The sequence below is a fragment of the Mus musculus genome, chromosome 5 (assembly GCF_000001635.26).
Source record: "Mus musculus strain C57BL/6J chromosome 5, GRCm38.p6 C57BL/6J".
NCBI lineage: Eukaryota > Metazoa > Chordata > Mammalia > Rodentia > Muridae > Mus > Mus musculus.
In genome coordinates, this window is record NC_000071.6 from 105,733,201 (window position 1) to 105,753,234 (window position 20,034).

A 20,034-nucleotide genomic window follows, 5' to 3' on the forward strand; every position below is an offset into this window, starting at 1 on the left:
CACCTTTATTTCAGAGGATGCTCCTCTACAGGCCTAGACGTCTTCTCCCTCAGTGGAGCAAGGCCTGGCTGTATTTATTCACGGGAGACAGCCATCTCGCTAGGGAACCACTTTGGCTGAGGAGACTCTGTTTGGGATGGTTGTTATGACAAGCTAAATGTCTGAGCCGTGGAGAAGCCAGCAGCAACGTCTTGCTTCTTTTGGAGGCTGAGGTGTGAGCAAGTGGCAGGAGGGAGAGGAGGGAGGCTCTGCCAGAAGGAGGGGCTTTTTCTGTACATGCTCCAGTCCTTTGTCTTGTTGGTTGTCATGCTTTCTCAGAGGCAAGCTGATTACTGAATTTAAGTCCATGCCCCTCAGTGGCAACCATCCCTCTTGGGGTGGGACAGGGACTGGTGTCTGACCACGTAGCATGGACTGGCCTGGAGCTCAGATGTGCCTGCTTCGAGAATGCTGGGATCAAAGGCTTGCAACTCCACACCTAGTCTAACTGTATCACTCTTATAGCTATATCCTAACTTCACAGTAAAATGTATCTTTGCATAATCAATTTTGCTTTAAGAGAAAACGCTCAGATTGGTCAATACGTCTGTGCCCCATGTGTTTAGTATCAGCAGTCTGGAGATGGTTTTAGTGATAGAATCTCCTTGTTTCAGGGACATCCATTTATTAAATACCTCTGTCACATTTATTTATCCCGTGTGTGTATGTGTGTGGGGCTCACACACAGTGTAGTTGCAGGATTCAGGTCTCTTCTTCCACCATGTGGGTCCCCGGGGATCAACCTGGATCGTCAGGCTTGGCGCAGGTGTCTTACCTGCTCTGCCCTTCAGCCAGCCTCAGAGCATTGATCTCTTTAAATTAGGGATTTTGAGCACCTTGATAATTTCAGCAGTTAGCATAATATAGTAGCAGTAGCCAAGGCAATTTGAATGGACTGAGCAGTTAATTTCCTCCTTGCTAGATAGATATGCCTTGACCTAGGTTTGACGTTAACTGTATAGTATCTGTATTTATGCCCTTTCTTTTTCCAGATACTCCCCAAGAATAAAAACAAATCATCCAAGAAGCCCCCACCTCTTTCTCTCCTTTTCTTAGTTCTGCTACAGCTTGAACTCAGGACACTGTGGCCAAGGTCCACCCAGTTACACTTGACCCCACACACACACACACACACACACACACCACCTCTGAAGGATCTATATGGCCATATTGAAATAATATGAAATATTACTCATATTTCAGGAGTATGCATTGTCCTCAGGTTTAGTAAATTGCTTGAGGACTTTTTTTTTTTAAACTTTAATCTTTTTTTTTTAATTTATTTATTCCTTAAGGATTTTGGTGTCTATCTGTCACTCTGCTTTAAGATACAGTGGACTGGCCTTTCTGACCCTCTGCTGGAACAGATATATTCCCATATCAGAAGAGTGTGAACTCGGAAGGAATACAGCCTTGGGCATCCTTCTCTGTTGTAGGGCTACTTTCTGTATCTTACAAGCCAGTCGGTCCTGGCAGTAGTGAGGTGAAACAGTCCATTTATGCAGAGAGTAAGACTGATACGAAGGTTGTTAGCCTCTGTAAATGGAGATGCTGGGACTCGGACAAGGGTCTTGGATTTGTGGCTCTTGACTCTTTCATGGTAGTTTGGGAACTTGCTGCCTCAGGACGAGAGAGCAGTGTTAAATCAGGTAGGCCCTTGCTGGTCTGAGGACTAGCACATGGGATCAGGTGCCCCCTTGACCCCCAGTTTGGATTTCTCCTCTTCCTCTGTCTTGACTAAGCCTCTTCCTTTGTCTGTCACGGGGTTTAATTGCATTTACAGGAATATGATTTATGTTCTGCCAAAATTCTTACAGCGTGTTTTAATTTGCGGCGTCCCATGTCAGGTGTCAGCGGGCACGTACCCCACAAGCTTTCAGTATTAAAGAAGACCTACTCAGCAGGTCATAGTGGTATGTGTCTGTCATCCCAGCACTCAGGAGGCAGAGGCAGGTGGATCTTGGTGAGTTCCGGGACAGCCAGGGCGGTTGCACAGAGAAATCTCATCTTGGAAGATAGATGGAGGGAGGGAGGCAGGGAGAGAAAGAGAAAGAGAGAAACAAAGAAAAGGACTCTCAGGTTTGTATCTCAGGAAGTAATCAGTTCATATTTGGGGCGTGCAGGCAGATCTCTATGAGTTCCAGGACAGTCAGGGCGAGTGCCTTGGAAGATAGATAGATAGATAGATAGATAGATAGATAGATAGATAGATAGACAGACAGACAGAGACAGACAGACAGACAGACAGACAGACACAGACAGGTAGACAGACAAATGAAAGGACTCTCTGGTTTGTATCTCAGGATGTAATCAGTTTATACCTGTGTTGTATAGACAGATCTGTATGAGTTCCAGGACAGTCAGGGCAGTTGCACAGAGAAACCCTGTTTTGGAAAATAAATAAACAAATAAATATTAATTAGTTAATAAATAAGACTGGTTTGTATCTCAGGATGTAATTAGTCCATACTTGGGGTATGCAGGCAGATCTCTGTGAGTTCTAACACAGCCAGGGCAGCTGCACCGAGAAACCCTGTCTCAGAAAATCAGTCAGTCAATCAATCAATACAAAAGACTGGTTTATGTCTGAGGATGTAATCAGTTCAAACTGGGGTGTGCGCTTCTTCCGTGTATGCCGTCTTGCATCCCCTACTCTCCTGAGTGCTGAGAAGCCCCCATGTGGAGCACAAGGGCAAGCTCATCTGCCTTAACAGTAACACATAAAATATTTTTGTAACAGTCCCAAGATGGAGCGAGGGTGTAGCTTAGTTGGTAGCATGCTTGCGTATCATGTACGAAGTCGTAGGTTTGATTTAGCTCTGTGTAGATTGTCTGTGCTCATGCATGCCTAGAATTCCAGCCTTTGGGAGGGACAGACTGCCTGAGCTACACAGTGAGTTTGAAGTCAGCCTGGGATACACAAAATCCAGTTTCAAAAACAAAAGTTGTTATGTGGAAGTAGGCTTATTTTATTATCTTTGAATTACTGAAATTTGAGGTGTCCCAAGATATTAATTAAAATATGTAGAACATTTTCTTTAGAAAATGATACATAAAACACTTGTCTTCCTTTTAGTTTTAGTGCTTTTAGTGGTCTAAGATCCCGACCATGTAATACTTTGTCAAAATGGTAGGGAGAAGATAGGAAGGACAAGAAGAAAAGGTGGGAAAGTTTCTGGTTTTGTTCTTTTCTAAGGGAATGGTGAATTGATACATGCAGGTTTTCTTAAAGGCCACAGGCTGCCATTTCTGTCTGTACTGAGGACTTGCTCAAGCAGTGGGTTTGTCTCTTCCAGCAGAGAGGCTAAGACTGAAGGGTGAGCGGCTTTGATGTTAAATGCCAAGGAGAAGTTCGTGGTCAAGAGCGGGTTTGCAGTGGAGGTCAGCATAAGCTACGGGTTTCATTGTTTTTTAACCCTCTAACTTTTCTTCCAGTGGATAAAGTAAAAATACCGTCTCTGTCAGACGTTGTATTCCATTGGTTCTCAACTCTTAACAAGTCAGGATGCTTTTATTTACTAATAGATTTCAGAGGTCTTGCCTTCTTTAGAGATGATGTTTGTCACCTGTGGTAATTAAATTACATGTTTTCAGTATGTATGGAGTAATGGCTATTGGCTGTCTTGTCTGTCTTAGTACTTTTGAGTACTTGTCTGAGTACTTGTCTTAGTACTTCTGAGTATGGGGCAGGGATTCAGGGGATTTGCCAGGATCTTAATTCAGTTCAACACCAAAGCTAGCCCACTCCAGACTGAATGAAACGTTCAACATCCACGCTATGTTGCCATCAGACTGTAAAGTCCTCAGTGGGACTTTTCTTCTTTGTTATACAGTAGATTGGAGATGTGTGACGTCCTGCCTTTGAATCTCATCTTGTTTCTAGGCTAATTGTTTTTTCGTGGTCAGCTTTGAGATCTTGGAGTTACTCGGTCATAGGTAAAGGGATGTTTTCTTAGGCACCCCCAGCCTAAGCCATGAGCTTCTGTTCCTCGCATCTGCCAGGACTCAGGCACCAACTGCAGAACCACCACTGTCTTAGCTGCTACGGCCTTCCTAGCCTGTCTTCATTTCCCTCGGGACAAGAACGCTCACCCTTAACCTTTACAGTGTGTGATAAGCTTGAGGAAAGGGGCCTATTAGTTATCTGTGGTCTGCAGTGCAGAAAACGTTGACATCCATATTGAATCAGCTTCTCTGGCTTCCATTCCAATTGTTAGAACAGGTCTGTGTCCTAGGGTTAGTCCATAAAGTTCTTTATCTAGTTAAAAAGGAAAATGTGTCTTAGGCCAGGCATAAGTGAGAGTTGGAGGCTCGCTTAGAGTACATACCGAGACCTTGGTGTGCATGGGCGAACGTGTGTGTGTGTGTGTGTGTGTGTGTGTGTGTGGTGTGTCTATGTATGTATATGTGTGGTGTGTCTCTGTGTATGTGTATCTGTCTCTGTCTGGTGTATGTCTGTGTGTATGTCTCTGTGTGTGTCTGTATATGTCTGTGTGTATGTATATCTGTCTCTGTGTATGATGTGTCTGTGTAGTGTGTGTCTCTGTATGTCTGTATGTGTGTGTGTGGTGTGTCTCTGTATGTGTCTGGTGTGTGGTATGTGTCTGTGTCTCTGTGTGTGTCTGGTGTGTGTGTCCTATTTAGTATCTCATATACTCTCTAGACACTTGATGTATGGTTCTCTTGTTACTATGCATTCTGGGTAATGACCCTTTTTATGAAAAGAAACTGAGGCAGGCATAGATTGTGACCTCTATACACAAAGCCTAGCTTGTCCAGATTTGTGCAGGCCTCAGTCCTTAAACATTCCCCTCTCTGCCTATTGCTCTCTCTCTTCTTACCCTAACCTATAGAGAGCAATGATCATGGTCTGTTTAGTCTGACTTGCCATTTCAGTGAAGTGTAAGTTCAAGCCTTGGGATTATACTGGTGTTAGGGATGGAGATGTGGGAGAATTGGCATTTTTGTAAATATTTTGAGTTTTCAAAGATGTATCTCCCTTTTCTCTAAGGAACCTGGGTGTATAGAGTTATTGGCTTCATTTTTCAAAAGACTTGTTATTATTTTTTATCTATGTTTATGTCTGGGTGAGTGTGTGAGATGCCCTGTGATTGATTGTACCCTGTGGGTGCTGCTCTTAGATACTGAGCCATCTCTCCAGTCCTGTGAGTTTTTTAAACAGTTATGCACAAGCATTTTTACTGGATTATAATACATGCTTGTGCTAATGTTATTAGGGATTGTATAAAATGTCAATTTTTAATCTCTACCAATGCCCCATAATGACTTACTTGCTTTTGGGGAAAACAGTCTCATTTGCTATGCACACCAGGCTGGCCTTGGACTCACAGAGATCCACCTACCTCTGCCTCCTGAGTGCTGAGATTAAAGGCCAGCATGCCTCACATCACGTAGTGTCTTAGTTTTCCTTTTACATTTTCATGCAGGTGTGTGTGAGCATTTCTCCTGCAGGTGTGTGTGTGTGAGCATTTCTCACGCAGGTGTGTGTGAGCATGTCTCCCCACCATTGCCTCGGCTTGCTGACCCTCCCCATTGGTGCCGTTCATTGCTGTGGATAGCTGTTGTTCTTCTTCCACGTCATTAGTGTACAGTGATTTTATGACTAGGAACCATTATGACTTATCTCGCTAGCGGGTTTCCTGTGGTTACTAAGTGGGTAGGTTCTAACTGGCCCTCATAGTTTAACTTTTTCTTTTGGGGATCACTGTTGAAGATGAGATTTCTTTATTGATTGCCTTCTCTGAGTATCTTTTCATGTCTTTGGCATGTCTCCTCTTTTCTGTTGACTCTCCCCTTTCCTTGAAAGTATTTTTTATAGAGTATGTGTGTTTGTGTCTGTGAATAGGTACCTGCACATGACACATTACTTTCTAGAACTGTATCTACTTATATGGAATATTCTGGAATCTTATCCTTTAATGGCAACTTACTTTTAGATTATTTAAACAGTTAACTGGAAACAAGGTTAGCTCCGAAGCCAGGGTTTTGTGCCTCACCAATTTAATGTACAACAAAGAGGAAAATATCACCCAGCAATGAAAAGGCGTCCTTGAAGGCTAGAGGCTAGTTCAAGTCTAACCTGGGCTATGTTGGAAGACCCTGACTCAAAAGAACTAAACCCAAACTGTACAACTTGTAAGTAGGATTATATACTTTTATTATTTCCCTCTCCCCTTCTTGTGCGAGATTGCGTGTGTGCGTGCATGCGTGCATGCATGCATGCACACACACATATAGGGACTCATAGCTAAGCATGGTAGCACACACCCTTAATCCTAGCACTTGAGAGACAGAGCCAGGTGGGAGAGACAGAGCCAGGTAGATCTCCTGAATTTGGGCCAGCCTGGTCTACTGAATGAGTTGCAGGATAGCCAAGGCTATGAAGAGAAACCCTGTCTCAAAATAAGTGAAAGAATGAATGAATAACTCCGACCTTAAGCTTAATATGTGGCTGAATATGATCCTCCTGCCCACGTACTTGGAGTGCTAGGGTTACAGATGATGTCATCCAGCGTAGTTTAGCATGAACCCATTTTGATACTTTTTGTTCTTTTAAGATTTATTTACTTATTTTATGCATATGAGTACACTGTAACTATCTTCAGACACACCAGAAGAGGTCATTGGATTCCGTTAAGATGGTTGTGAGCCACTATGTGGTTGCTGGAAACTGAACTCGGAACCTGGAAGAGCAGTCAGTGCTCTTAACAGCTAAGCCATCTCTCCAGTCCCCCATTTTGATACTTTTAAAGGGTCACATTTTGAGGGTCAGCATTACTTTACCATCTAATACAGTTCTGCAGTTCTCATCCTGTGGCCGTGGTGGGTTCTGCTCAGTTGACTTACTTGTGTGTACCTGGGCCTTCGACACACTGTTTCATTGTTGCCGGTACATTTATATAACTTAATCTTGTTTACATAATTATCATACTAATGTAAGTTAAGGAGTTCACAAATGGTTTAATTAGATTTTTTTTTTTTGTGATAATGGGGATCAGACCTAGAGTTTCCCATGTGATCGCAAGCCTTCTCCCTCGGAATTACACACCCAGCCGTGAGATTATTTTATAGCTGACTTCTTGCCCTTGTCTGCGTGACTTAAGTCTTTTATTTTATTATATTTTACTTGTGACACGCTCTGCTGTATCCCCAGCTAGTCTCTAGCTTGTAGCCAGTGATAAATTCGGACTTGTAATTCCCATCCCCACCTCCTCAGTGCCGGGATTAGAGACGTGTTTCACCACACCTGGCTCGTGCAGTGCTGGAGATCAAACCCAGGGCTTTGCACATGCTAGCCAGACACTGGGCCAATTAAGCTGTGGCCACAGCTGCCGCTGTAATTCTTTATACACATAAGCACACTTTGTAAATGTGTCTACTGATGTGGAACATGCTGTAGTTCTCATTCGAAGGCAGCTTGCTTTCAGCCTCTTTATGTTCCTGCCTGCCTGCTGGCAGCATGGCTTTCTTTACTCTGGTCCTCATTGCAGGGCGGTGGTGTCTTTGGTTAGAGGTTTCTCTTTCTTGTTCAGTGCTCTATGTGAGCTTGGGTGGTTTTAAATGTTTTATGAGGTATGATATGGTAATACTTGGGCATACCTTTGAAAGCCTGTTAATTATAGATGTCTCTTTATTACCGGGGAAACTGCATCAGTTTCAATCTGCTCTACTCCAACTTTCCCCTGCTCCAGTGCATTCTCAGGACACAGGGTCTCATTTCTGCAACTTATATTACACTGAGAACTACATTATGTCATTTTATTGAGTACTGCATTATGTTACATTAAGTAAGCTTTTGCATTCTGGGCAAAATAAATGAACATTGCTTAGATTTTTATTATAAATAAACTTGCGATCACGGAGTAAATACATTTGGTCTCAGTGAATATTTCGGGACAGGGTATCATAGTCCAAAGATGGTGGTGTCCTTTCCCGTCTGGTTTAGGAGCATGTAGATGATGGGCCGTGGTTTTTTGGTTTTGTTTGTTTGAGACAGGGTCTCACCACATACCTCTGGCTGTCCTGGAACTCACTATGTAGATACTAGGCTGGCCTCGAATTTCGGAGAGATCCACGTTTGTACCTTCCAAGTGGTGGGATTAAAGGCACGACATGCCGCCATGCCTGGCCTTACTTAGGTTTCACTTTTATAGCACAGTCTTGTGTAGCCCAGGCTGGCCTCAGACTCATTATGTATCTGAAGATGACCTTGAACCTCTGATCCTTATGCCTTCATCTCTCCAAGTCTGGGATTACAGTTGTCTGTCACCATGCCTGGCTAGTGCTGTGCTAGGGTGTGAACACCTTTATGCTTTTTTTTTTTTTTTTTTTTAATGCCAAGCAAATACATCTTCAACCCTCCATTGTAGTTCTTAAGAGAGAGCTTGATATTTATTTAATTACTGATGATCACTAAGCTTGTATTAAGTCTGATGAAATGAGGTGTCTGTCCCGCCTCCAGAACCTCCTTCCACAGATGAACCCGACCTCTGTGCTGTTCCAGTTGCTCTCCCGACTGCCATGCTTTAAACAGAATCTCACCTGTTTGACTTACTACTTATGGAGGACTTGATCAGCGGTCCCTTTTTTTTTTTTTTTTTTTTTGTTCTGGTTCTTCTGGGCTACCCTCAGCAGCCATCAGACCCACCTTTCCTATTAAACTCTCCCCTGTCATTATCCTAATACGATTGGCATTCAAGCTACGTCACTACGATATTTGCCAAGCTCCAAACAGTGAAGTCTCAGGTCCCTTTCTGCCTTCCTAGTTCTTGTGTTAGGTTTGGAGGGTGCGCTGGAGAATGGGCAAGTGCCTGGACTCAGGACAGGCACAGAAACGACTGCCTAAAGTTCAGCTCACAAGGTGGACAGTGCAGCAATAACCAAAACTCGAGCATTAAAGACAACATGGGTAGAATACACCAGGACAGGAGACGGAGAGTAAGACGCAAAGAAGCCGATTTTGTGTCTTCCCGTTTTGTGAGGAAAAGAATTGCTGGTGTTTGGTGTGAATGTAAGTTACCAAGCTGAGGAGGAAAAAGCTGTCCTAATGGAAGCCGCAGCCACGGTTTAGAGACGGAGAAGCCAGTGTGACTGTGACACAGGCAGGGTTGCTGGGATGAGTGATGGGAATGTGGAGGAAAAGCGGAGGTGCCTCTGTGTAGCTTGCATCCAGGGTCCTCTGTGATAGCCTGGAAATGTGGGCTTTATCCCAATGGGGTCATGCAGTCTCAGGACTTAAGAAACACTCAATTTCCTTTCTCAGGTGTGGGGACTAGACCCAGAAATCCCGTGGTTCTGCCGTGGTCCGCAGTGACCCAGCTGAGACTTTGTGCTCTGCAGCTGAAGTGACAGGAGACAGAAAGGAGATAGTTATGGGCAAGACTTGGTGTCTGGTTAGGTAGAAAGTGGGAGGGGAGTCAGGAAGGAAACAGAAGAGCTAAGGGGAGAGTTTCCTGGTTGGCCATTGCCTCTGGGCTGTCCTTAGGAAGGACGGAAAGCCATAGGACAGGTTTGGAGAGGATACTGAGTTTGTTTAGAAAACTTCCTGACACTCATTTGTATACTTGGCAGGGGTGGGGGTCACATGGTCCACAGAATACATGCACAGGTCAAGGGACAACTGGCAGGCATCAGTTCCGTCCTACCGTCTAACACGTTCTGGGAGGTGGGAGGGTGGGGTGAACTGTTTGTGAGTATTGGCAGCGTGTGCCCTTACTTCTCACCCACTGAGCCATCATGGTGGTCCTTTGAGTCTGTGTGAAGTGAAGATGGAGTGTCTGTAGGGCACCGAGAAGTGTGGGCCCTAGGAGGAATGTGAAGACAAGGCCAGGCACACACGGCTGGATCAGCCTAGCCACAGATGTAATTGACATCCTCCAGGCATGGCCAATGGATCAAAGACAGAGTGAGCAAACAGAAAGGAGTTAGTCACCTAATCCTTCCAGTCACCTGCGTGGGAGAATTACTGCTGTTGTCCTTTTCATACGTGGTAAGGAGCCAAGTCGCCAGGTATTCAGTCGGTGCTTAGATCCTGTCAGGGGAAGAGAAGAGGATCTGAGAAGCCGGGTGGAGGGGGTGGGAGGCTGGCTGTGTGTACAGGCACATCCTGTTTATGGAGCACGTGATGATGATTGGCACTTGTCTTTTGTGTGTGTGTGTTTGTTTGTTTGTTTTTGAGGCAGGAGCTCACTCTATTTCTGACTAGTATTAGACTCCATATGTAAACCAGGCGCTGGCTCTAACTTGTAGAGATGTGCCTGCCTCGTCCTCCTGAGTGCTGGGATTAAAGGTGTGGATGGTTAACCCTTATGGTGGATTAATTGATTGAGAAGTGATTAAAGGGTAGGAAAGGGAATAATTTACAGAAAAAGTTTTGAGAAAGCATGGGGCAGAGGAGGGCACGCTCGGGAGTCTAGGGGCAGGGGAGGGCATGTACAGGTGTACGGGGAAGAGGGGAGGGCACGTTCAGGAGTACTCATGTGCATGGTGGAGTTGACCTAGAAGGCAGTCAGGACAATTCCTTGACAGGATGAGAACTCCATGTGAACGTGGGGGAATGGCCAGGTAGGTGGGTAGGAGTGGGAAGGACGCTGAGGAATTTACTCCTGTTGCTGGTAGATTATTAGCAAGGGGACAGATTTGCTGTTAGGGTCTTTGAGACAGACATTCAGAGGTTACCTCAGTAATAGGCGCCACACTGGATCGGGAGAAGCCAGAGTCATACATTTGTTTTTTTTACACTTGTTTATTATGTGTCTGTTGGGGTACACTATGGAGGTCAGGGGACAACTTAAGGGAGCTAGTTCTCTTCTTCTGCGTATGTCTGCAGCTGAGGTCTTCAGGCTTGGTGGCCATCTTGCTGTCTTAGCTAGGGTTTTACTGCTGTGAACAGACACTGACCAGGGCAAATCTTATAAGGGATAACATTTAATTGGGGCTGGCTTACAGGTTCAGAGGTTCAGTCCATTATCATCAAGGCAGGAGCATGGCAGCGTTCAGGCAGGCATGGTGCAGGAGGAGCTGACAGCTCTACAATTTCATCTGAAGTCAAACAGGAGAAGACTGGCTTCCAGGCAGCTAGGATGAGGGTCTTAAAGCCCACACCCACAGTGACGCACCTAGTCCAACAAGGCCACACCCACTCCAACAGGGCCACACCTCCAAAGAGTGCGGAGGCTCCCTGGGCTAAGCATATACAAACCCAATATGCTGCTGATTGTGAAGTTTGTTGTCCTGGTTGAGTGTTGTAACATTGTAAACTTATGACTAGGACCCTGTGGCCTTGCCTGAGCGTTGAGTTGGTGACAGGAGGATGTGGAGGAGGTAGGGAGCTGGAGACTGACTGTTAAGGGGTTGGGGTGCCAGCTATAGGGGAGTCATTCACCCCAAGAGGCCTCAGTTTTCCTGTCTAGTAATGGGGGAAATTAAAATTTATGTCTTCTCGCATCTCCCGCAGCTCTTGGGACTGCAGGGAGACTTGTGCACCATTTGACAAAAATTAGTGGCTCAGATCAAGAGAAGCTGCTGTACACGGTAGCTCCTGGGCCTATGTCTTTAGGGGGTTGGCCGCATGAGATCGGGTGGGGCGGGTAACTTGTTTGTGGTCCTGGGCGTCAGTTGGGGAGAGGTCAGAGCCAGGGAAGGAGACAGGCAGAAGGGAGAAGCAATGGATGTTATCTGTTCCTCTTGTGTGACATTGTCCGCTCTGGAGCCACCTCTTAAGTATGGGGCTGGTCCCCTAAGGCCCCGAGGCGTGGCTGGCATTACAAGGTGAACCCAGGTCTGGTTAAGTGGCTTCGGAGATTATTGTAATAACTTAACAAGCTACGAAGGTGATAGGACACTCTTTTTTACAAGTAAGCCTCTAATCTTTCTCTAGGCTCTTAGAGAGCCAGGAACCTGGGTACTTCCGTCCCCCTGCATTTTGCTGTTATACAACTCAGTGCTTGGAAAATTCTTCACAGGAAGAAGAAACAGGGTGTAACAGACTCAGTGAAATGTGTTTTATTTCTTACAAAATTCACCCATTTAAGGCTGAGAAGCCGATTCCATCGCCACGCCTCTTCTCTAGTTTCTCAGAGCCTTTCCCCTCATAATTAAATATTCTTCAAAGTGAGGCAGAAGTTGAAAGAATGAAAACCATTTCGTCTTGAACTTAGGCCGTAGTCTCTGAATGCATTCTCCCATTTCCTGAGGAACAACAGGAAGAGTACACTTCCTCAAAATAAACCCAGTAGCCCGAGTGTGAACTCAGGGCCGTGGAGATCAAAGATTCCAGCACCTCGCCCAGTGGGAGCTTTCCAGTCGCTTCTGTGACCTCAGAGAGTCAAGTCTGATACCATCCACGGTCGCTGTGGAGGTTTTAGCTTAGCATGAAGTGTGAGAATGCGCACGTGGCGTGTGTGTGTGTGTGTGTGTGTGTGTGTGTGTGTGTGTGTGAGTGTGAGAGGGGAGAGAGTGTGTGTGTGTGTGTGTGTGTGTGTGAGAGAGAGAGAGAGAGTGTGTGTATGTGTGAGTGTGTGTGTGTGTGCGTGAGTGTGTGTGTGTGTGAGAGAGAGAGACCTGGACATGCCTTGAGTGTTCTTGAGCTGTTCTTGGCTTCAGTGTCCTCCCTCCTGTGTCCTGGAGTCTAAGATGTAGTTGATTAGTATGCATGCTCAATGGGCACCCGACATCACAGTTGGGGAGACAGAGCACCATCTGCCTTTCTGCCTTGGGGTTTGAATCAGATTGGCCCCATAGCCCCATATAGTTCACTGTTCATTCAGTAGAAGGGCTAGGAGGTGTGGCCTTTTGGAAGAACTGTGTCACTAGGGGTGGGCTTTGATGTTTCACAAGCCTATGTGTGCCAGACCAGTGTGTCTCTGTGTATCTGTCTGTCTGCCTGTCTGCTTATGGATCTTTAGCTCTCAGCTACCTCTCCAGCTCCATGCTCTCTGCCGTGATGATCGAGGACTAACCCTCTGATACTGTAAGCCAGCCTGTAATTAAATGCTTTCTGTTCTGAGAGTTGCCTTAGTCATGGTGTCTCTCCACAGCACTAGAACAGTGACTAAGAAGACACGCATCTATTTGGAGGTAAACTCTGTAGCCCAGGAAGCTGTTTCATGCTGTTCTGGTAGAAAAGGGTCAGCAGCTCACACACTGAGCTCCGTTGAGGATGAAGCCTCTGACAGTAATTATATATGAGTCTGTCTGTCTGTCTGTCTGGCTGTCTGTCTACTTTAGGTGGGAATAGGATGTTTATTGATACTTATTTCCAGAGATAGGATTCCACATGTAGTTCTCTGTCCTGTCCTTGGTGTACAATAGGCCAATTTATTTTGTATAATTAGCACCTTTGTAGGGTTATACTTTCAACAAACTAAATTCCCCCCACCAACCACACCCCAGCACCACTTGTCTCTTAAGAAAAGGCAGAGAGAGCCAGGCAGTGGTGGCGCACGCCTATAACCCTTGACTTGGGAGGCAGAGGCAGGATGATCTCGGAGTTGGAGGCCAGCCTGTTAGACTGAGAATCCCTGTCTCGAAAAATAAACATAAAAAACGGGGGGGGGGGGGGGGGAGGGAGGAGGGAAGGTGAGAGGAGAAGAAAAGAAAGAGAAAAAGAGAGGATAAAAAGAGCGGGCACAGCTCAGCAGTGGTGCAGCACAGGTGTCGCCTGCAGGCGGCCCGGCTCCATCCCAAGCACGGAGAGCAAACGTGGACACAGGTGACGGCAGACCCCAGAGCAGCCCAAAGCTGTTCTGTTTCTCGGTCTCTTTACTTTTGACCCAAGTCTTTGTATTTAGTGGGTTTCTTATGTAGAGTTTTCCCCTACCTTACCAGTACATAGTTTGAAGCATACCCAAGTCTTTCACATTGAATGGGCTCAGTGATGAAGGGTAGTGCTTGCCATGTTAGAAGTTGCTCTTTAGTTGTTGCCTTGGACCTTGGCTACCCCTTGGCTGACTTACGTGGTTTTTGTTTATTTGATGGTTTTGTTGTTTCTCACTATATTGTTCAGGTGGGCGTCCACGCCCTCTCAGTTCTCAGGTGTGTGGGTGCTCACTCTCAGTCCTTAGGTGGGTGCTTACTCTCAGTCCTCAAGTGGGCATTTGCTCACTCTCAGTCCTCAGGTGGGTGCTTACTCTCAGTCCTCAGGTGGGTGCTCACTCTCAGTCCTCAAGTGGGTGTCTGTTCACTCTCAGTCCTCAGGTGGGTGTCTGCTCACTCTCAGTCCTCAAGTGGGTGCTTACTCTTGTTCCTCAAGTGAGTGCTTACTCTCAGTCCTCAAGTGGGTGCTTACTCTCAGTTCTCAGGTGGGTGCTTACTCTCAGTTCTCAGGTGGGTGCTTACTCTCAGTTCTCAGGTGGGTGCTCACTCTCAGTCCTCAGGTGGGTGCTCACTCTCAGTCCTCAGGCCTCTGCTCACTCTCACAGTCCTCTGTTCTGACTGTCTCTGGGATTACAAACACACATGGCCATACTTAACCATACTTTCTTTTAAAAAGCACTTAGTGATTACTTTAGAGTTTATAACTGACGCCACCACCTTAATGATAATAATAATAATAATTCTCCCTCTTCCTCTTCCTCTTCCTCTTCTTCCTCCCCTACTTCCTCCCCTCCTCCTCCTCATTATTATCAGGGACATGCACAGCTTTAGGATTGACCTGACTGGGACCAGGGAATGACGGACACACACATGTACAGAAAAGCTGGGATCTGGCGGGCCCTGCGTTCTTGATGGAGATTCATTAGCAGCCCAGAAACTCAGTAGTTGTTAATATAAGCTGAAGGAGGATGAGGTTAGCTCATCTCCAGAGGGTCCCTGGAGAGGAGCAGTCTTAAGCTTTAGTCCTCCTGGAGGAGGAGGAGGAGGAGGAGGGTTGGTACTTCTCTGAAAACCGTCAACATCTGTAGTTGGAGCAGGCCTTGCCATTCCCCTCAGCCTGACTGGTGGAAGTCTCTTCTGTTGATTGGTTTAATGCATTAGGGTCTTTCACTCATGTCACATACGCATGCTCATTCTCACAGGGTACTCTCATTGCGCACAAGTGCATATGCACACATGTATGCCCCGGTGCATGGATGAGAGTCAGGGTGATCATTTAGAGTCGGTTCTCTTCTTAGACCTTCACACAAGTTCTGCAGCGCAAACTCAGGTCATCAGGCTCATGTAGCAAGTGCTGTCCCTACTGCACCATCTTGCTGGCCATCAACTTCTGCTTTGTTTGTTTTTTGAGACAGGGTTTCTCCTTGTAGCCCTGGCTGTCCTAGAACTCACTCTGTAGACCAGGCTAGCCTTAAACTCATAGATTCTTCTGCTTCCCGAGTGCTGGGATTAAAGGCACGTGTCACCACCGCCTGACTAACTTCTGCTTTAAAATAAATAAATAAAATAAAATAAAATAAAATTGGGGGCTGGAGAGCTGTCTCAGTGATTAAGAGCACTGACTGCTCTTCCAGAGGACCTGAGTTGACCAGCAACCACATGGTGGCTCACAGCTACCTGTAATGGAATCTGATTCCCTCTTCTGAAAGTAGAACACTCATATACATAGAATGCATAAATACATAAAGACAATTACATATGTGATAATGCATAGAATAAAATTAAAAAGCTGTCCATGAATATAGTAAGAATATTGTTGCTTGGTGGTAAGATGATAGATAGTTCTTAGATTTATTTTCACTTTTAATTTTATGTATGTGTGTATATATATATATATATGTATATATACACACATACATACACGTATATCATATTATATAATACATATTATATATTGCATAATAATACATGGTATATTGTATATAAGTATATTATAATATATAAAAATATATCTCATATATATATATGCATGTGAATGCTGATGCCCTGGAAGACCAGAGATGTCACATCCCCAGGCTCTGAAGTTGCAGGTGTTGCCCAACATGGGTGCTGGGAACTGAACCCTGTTCCTTGGCAAGAGAAATCTCCTCTCTGAACAACCGGAGCCATCTCTCTAGCCCTCTAGACTTCTGCTTTAAAAAAAAAAAAAAAAAAAAAAGCTTCCTGTATTATCGGAGTTTTAGACATAATCAGTGTCACATTTATTACCAGAATGAACCAGATTCATTTCACTTTGAGAAGACGAGGTAAACCAGAATCAAGTAAACTGAGACTCTGCTTGGCTCTAAATATACGCCCTGCCTTTGGCATGTGGGGTGCGCACAGGGTCTCAGGCCACCTCCACTTTCTGGACAGGAAGATGACAGAGTTGGTTGCCTCTCGTTGTTATCACTCCTGTTCCTTCTCAGTCTATATAGTGAGAAGGAGCCCAGTAGGCTGTGGGAATCTGTGCACTCTTCGCAGATCTGTCTGTCTGTCTGTCTGTCTGTCTCTGTCTCTCCCTCTCTCCCTCTACCTCCCTCTCTCCCTCTCTCTCTCAGAATGGCACAGAACTGCCTTGTGACTCTTTCCCGTCTTTTGAAAAATAATGAGAGCCGAGAATGATAACGTTTGCTGCCTTAAAAACGTAACCTTTCACATACAATGTCTAACTGTTTAGTTTTGTTTATAAATGTGCAGCTCTTGGGTTGGTGGGACATGAACCTGCTGAAGGAGTCAGGTTTGGGGGCATCACCTGTGAAAGGCATGGCTGGTAATGACTAATATAAGGCTGTCTAGATAGTAGGAAAATAAAAATATTTGAGAAAATCATGATGGCTGCCATTGTGTGTGTGTTTATTCTCCCTTCTGGATTTATTTGGGTTCCTAATAGAAGACAAATCCAAACTCAGGTTTGGGGAAGTTAGCATGGTGTAATACCAATAGATTGATGGTCTCCGTTTACTGCCATTGTTACTGTTTTTGAAGTATTGCAGATTGACTCTAAGGCCTCATCCGTGACAGACAGCTACATACTATACCTATAGCCTGGGCTTACATATATGGATAATTGCTATTCAAGGGATTGTGAGCAAAATGGCACCATTTTCCAGTAAAATACTTTACAGCAGATGTTTTACAGGTATATGAGCCCTTGGGATACTTCAAGAGAATATTGAAATGTTAACGAGGTTTTGTTATTTGTAATAAAATCCTCTCATACCATTCGGTAGATATTGAGGGTAAGGGGAGTGAATTTGACTTCGTTTTCATACTCGGTCCTGAATAGAGATAGCATTTGTGGGAGGGTTGAATTACCAGAGGGATACGGGAGAGGGTTCTAGGCCTTGCTCCTGCCTCAGTTTACCTTTGGGGCTGTGAGGCTGTGCTGTCATTGGTTTCTCCCCTGTTTTTAACCTGCTGTTTGCAGCTGTGATGGGCTGTGAGTGAGGGGAAAATGACCTGTTGTTATGTTAAATGCAGAGGAAGAGAATAATCTGCAGAGAGCTCTCACAACCAAAGAGCAAGAGCTTGATGGCTTTGCTTTTGTATATGCGAAGGTAATGCTTTAATGACCACTCTGGGGAGAAGATTGGCAGGCGCTCATTTCAGAGTAGTCTTTCATGGGCTACCTCATGGTTGCCTCCCTGCCTGTTCTAATCCTTTGCTCTTTGAAGGAAGACATCTTGTGGTCCAAATTGCCACATTCGCCCAGTGTGAGCCCTAGATGTAAGTGGAATAGCACATTGTGAAAACCAGAGTGAGAAATTCTGAAATGACTGAGATGACCTCGGCGGAAGGGTGGCAGGTCCTCCAGATTGTATCCAGAATAGTGACTTTAATATTCTTTTTATAAAAACTTCATTCACATCCAGCGCAATAAAATAAGATATTTTAGGTAGTTTCAGAATTAGACTTCTTTGCCATTTTCAGTGTTAACTCATAATTCGTGTATTTGGAAGAGCAGACGTTTTACAGCTTCTAAATATATAGTCTCCCAAGTTTTAGTCTTGCTTTGTGGACGAGCCCAGCACATTGGGGTCACTCATTAGCCAAACTTTCCATTTGTGCACTGATGGTGGGCAGTCAAACTTACAGACGCGGTGCTTCAGGCAGGCCTATACCCCACCAGAAACGTGCAATTTAAGCTTTTCTAGAAGACATCAGAACCTCTGCCTCCTTTAATCTCTCTTTAGTCAGAAACATTATGAATTAAAGCTTTTATGGTAAAACTTAAAAGATTTTTTTCCTTTGGTTTTATTTGTTTGTTTGTTTTTTCGAGACAGGGTTTCTCTCTGTAGCCTTGGCTGTCCTGGAACTCACTCTGTAGACCAGGCTGGCCTCGAATTCAGAAATCCATCTGCCTCTGCCTCCCAAGTGCTGGGATTAAAGGCGTGCGCCACCACTGCCCAGCAAAACTTAAAAGATTAACACAGATTTGGCTCTAGCTTGTCTGTCCCTCCCTCGTGAAATGATTGACAGACAAGCTAGCCTCCCCTCCCTCTCCTTTCCCTGTGAGTTCCCAACTCCAGAACGCTTTCCTTACTTTGCTGGACAACTCCAGTTATTTGGCTTTTACTTTTGAGATACAGTCTTACTCTGTAGACCAGGCTAGCCTCAAATTCAGAAACCCACCTGCCTCTTAGGGGTTAAAGGTGTCTGCCCTCCTCTACCCATAGCAGTTTGTTTACAGTTGTTCGATTAGATTTTCTTTGAAATTCTTTCAATACTCCTCATTTTTCCTTTTGAAGTTACATTGGAGAACCTCATCCGCCACAGATGATCTTCTGCGGGAAGGCAGGTGAGGAACAGAGAGAAAGGAAACGGACCCCTAAGCCTTAGCCCTTCTGATGAACGGGGAAAGTGCGGGTGCCTTTGGCGGATCTATAAAGCTCTGTGCAGTTACCCCTTCCACATGGCTTTGGGATGCTGAAGTTTCTGATCCTGCACCCCTTTCCCTGAATGCTTTTTTCCACAGTCTGTTACTATTTTGAGATTAATACTTGCTTTTCAAGAATATGTACCTCAAAGTGACAGTGTTGCTTAAGGACATTTCAGAGATTCTTGGATATTCTGTCCTAATTCCAAACGAAAATCCACGTGACGGTCTTAATAAAACTCAAGCTGGAAACAGCCATTTTTATTTTGTTTTGTTTTGTTTTTGTTTTGTTTTTCGAGACAGGGTTCCTCTGTGTAGCCCTGGCTGTCCTGGAACTCACTTTGTAGAACAGGCTGGCCTCAAACTCAGAAATCCACCTGGGGCTGGTGAGATGGCTCAGTGGGTAAGAGCACCCGACTGCTCTTCCGAAGGTCCAGAGTTCAAATCCCAGCAACCACATGGTGGCTCACAACCATCCGTAAGGAGATCTGACTCCCTCTTCTGGAATGTCTGAAGACAGCTACAATGCACTTACATATAATAAATAAATAAATCTTTAAAAAAATAAAAATTAAAAAAAAAAAAAAGAAATCCGCCTGCCTCTGCCTCCCAAGTACTGGGATTAAAGGTGTGCGCCACCACCGCCCGGCGGGAACAGCCATTTTTAAAACCTAACATTCTAACAGGATAACATTCAAAGATAGATGAGGGTGATACATGCTGAGTGATGGTAGGAAATACGAGAAGTCCCAGCTGGCTTCTGTGCCTCCAGCATTGTCTCTGTAAGGGCAGACAGCTCCATGTGTGCACAGTAGAGACACTGCAGTTCATAACATGACAGCCGCTGAGGGGCGTTTCAGTCAGTGGTTGCTGGCCTTGCACAGTGTGACAGACAGCCTATGTACTGCAAATGCAGTACAAAATGGGCACGTTCAGATCCACCGAAACCGTCACAGGAATGGATACTTTTTTTTTTTTTTGAATTTTCTGTCATTGCTAAAGCCAAATTTCTTGTGGCCCTTACATTCACTCACCTAACCGCATGGTGGGGTCGATTCAGAAACCCAGAAGGAAGCAAACTAACAGGTACATTGTAGCAACTTGTTGCTCCAACTGGAGGAGATCCCGAAAGAGTTCTAGAGCCTGAGCCCCCTTGTAATTTCTGCCCTCTTTAACAGTCTTTACTGTCTGTCATGAGGAAGCGGGTGTGGCCTGGAAGGTCCTGGAGCCAGCCTTCCTAC

The 20,034-nt window shown here is 45.1% G+C and overlaps 1 protein-coding gene across 8 annotated transcripts in view; it reads left to right on the forward strand.

The window, feature by feature from the left end:
* Positions 1-20,034, forward strand: part of Lrrc8d (leucine rich repeat containing 8D) — a 115,253-nt gene that overhangs the window by 33,238 nt on the left and 61,981 nt on the right. The window lies entirely within an intron of this gene.